We start from the raw sequence: 2,573 nt of genomic DNA on the forward strand, positions 1-2,573 counted from the left end.
GTGCGACAACGACGGCACAGGTTCCGCATAAACAGCTTCGCTGTAAAAAAAAAAATGATTCCTCCATTCTCTCAGTTTTGTTTCTCGAGCCGTTGGACCATGTCGCACTTGCGTCGAGTAGGTATTGGCAACCCCCCCCCCCCCCCCCCCATATTAAGGAATGTTTCCCAAATGTTCGGTGGCCATAAGCCTCGAACATTTTCTGCGTGTGTGAGCGCAGGTAGATGCCAAAAAGATGGACCAAGTAAAACGTTGGTTGCTCATTATTAAAAAAAATACTAAAAAAATGGCCTGCGCAGGGATCGAACCTACGACCTTCGCGTTATTAGCACGACGCTCTAACCGACTGAGCTAGCAGGCCAGCACTACAGGCGCATCTCACTGGGCAAATTTTGGCCATGCGCCGCACAAAAGGGAATACTTGCTTTATTATTTTAGGTCCGCAGTTTTGAGTCGGTAATGGCACCATTGATGAATGCAACTTTTCATTATGCGAATCGCAAAGTCCTTGCGAGGTCCTCCTCTATGACACTAATGCTATAAAGCATAGTAGGCACTGCATCAGTGAAGCTCGTTGCCTGTACAAGAAAAGTTAAATGAATGACTATGCGAGAGACTTCTAAATTAAGCCCTCGTTTTTGTTGCATGAATTTGTGGAGGTCAGAAATCTGAAATAAACAAGGTGAAGGATATAATGTAATGTAGAAAAATGGGAAGGTAGGATGGCCGGCTATCTCGACATTGCAAATAACTTCTCAGGAAAATATAATATTGAAAAATATAACAAAAAAGAAGTCTCAACACGCACTGGACACAGAAACACAACTCACAAGCACGCAAATAATGTCTCTACATGGGCTTTAGGATCGGCAGCATAGTCCAGTAACTTTGGCATTCATCCATCACACAGGAGAGGCTTTCATGTATATCTACATCGACGGAACAATGTTTTTCTACGTGGACGCGATAAAGTGCCAGGGGTTTGACGAAATGCATTCGAAATTCCTTAAAAGTAGGTCCGATGTGGTAGTGAAATTACTTTCTCGAGATTGATTTTATCTAGAGGCACACATTTGACTATGACTCGGGGTGATTGATGATTAGGCACGCCACTATACAAATTAGACTAATCAACTTTCCAACCAACATAGCCAGACGATTGACCCCAGTGGAAGATTTAAAGCCCGTCATTGGAGCAGCAAATAATCGTTTTCAGACACGGAAATGGTAATTTTTACAGCGTAATGAATTCGGTCGAAGTTCATACGGAAACACCAAACCTCAGTGTCGAGGGGCTCAATTGTGCGCCTTAGCAGGCGCCCACGAGTGACGCAGCTGTTTTTGCCCCTTCACCGTTAGACGAGCATGAAGCGAGAGTCCTTTGCAAGCCGCGTTCCCGTTGTTTTACTTTAGAGCTTTCTTCAATCGCCTTAATGAGATCAAGAGGAAGAAAGGATAAGTCATAAGCAGCTGCAGCTTTCTGAGAAAAAAAATATGTTTCGCAGTGAACAGCTGTTTCTGCCACATAACCATTAAAGAACACGGCGGCCGTTCCTACGTGAACTATATCAGCCGTAGGCTTTACATATCTCACCCCGGCCAGGAACTCAGCCTGAGACCGATGCGTGAGAAACTAGCATGCCAGGGCGAATCTGTGACTGTAGCTGTGGCAGCGCCTCCGAAATCTCCGGCCTGGCGCGTTGATCCACACCGGGCCCCTCGAAGGCTCATGCAGCCTATCTCATGTCAGTGAGATGGCATCATCATATCATCATCGTCATCATTATCGCCCCATATTTATGCCCACTGCAGGACGAAGGCCTCTCCCAGCGATCTCCAATCACCGCTGTCTTGTGCTAGCTGACTCCAACTTGCACCTGTGAATTTCGTAATTTCATCAACCCCCCCCCCCCTAATTCTTGGCCGTCCTCGACTACGCTTCTCTTTCCTCGGCACCCTTTCCGTAAGTCTAATGGTCCACCGATTATCTACCCTACGCATTACATGCCCTGCCCAGCTCCATTTGTTTCTCTTAATGTCAACTAGAATATCGGCTATCCCCGTTTTCTCTCTTATCCACACCGCTCTCTTCCTTTCTCTTAACGTTACGCCTAGCATTTTTCGTTCCATCACTCTTTGCGCGGTCCTTAACTTCTTCTCGAGCTTCTTTATTAACGTCCAACTGTCCCACATGTTAGCATCGAAAGAATGCAATGACTGTAAGCTAGTCTGTTCGACGACATTGGTAAGCTCCCAGTCAGGATACTCCAACCCATTTTTATTATTCTGTAAATTTCCCTATCGTGATCAGGGTCCTCTGTGAGTAATCAACCTAGATAAAGTACTCATGTACAGACTCTTCAGGCAGACTAGCGATCCTGAATTCTTGCTCCCTTGCCAGGCTATTGAACATCACCTTTGTTTTCTGCATATTAATATTCAACCCCATTCCTACACTTTCTGGGTTAAGATCCTCTAACACTTGTTGTAATTCGTCCCCAGTGTTATTGAAACAAACTCCAGTTATCTTGGGAACAGTTTATAAGAAATTGCTGTGATTTCCAAAGGGATTT

The 2,573-nt window shown here is 45.2% G+C and overlaps 1 non-coding gene across 1 annotated transcript; it reads right to left on the minus strand.

Moving 5' to 3' along the window:
- Positions 1 to 287: 287 nt before the first annotated feature.
- TRNAI-AAU (transfer RNA isoleucine (anticodon AAU)) lies at positions 288 to 361 on the minus strand. The gene has a single exon. It is a non-coding gene; the product is annotated as a tRNA-Ile (tRNA).
- Between the last annotated feature and the right edge of the window lie 2,212 nt (positions 362 to 2,573).

This window comes from Dermacentor variabilis, chromosome 2 (assembly GCF_050947875.1).
Source record: "Dermacentor variabilis isolate Ectoservices chromosome 2, ASM5094787v1, whole genome shotgun sequence".
In the NCBI taxonomy this organism is placed as follows: Eukaryota; Metazoa; Arthropoda; class Arachnida; order Ixodida; family Ixodidae; genus Dermacentor; species Dermacentor variabilis.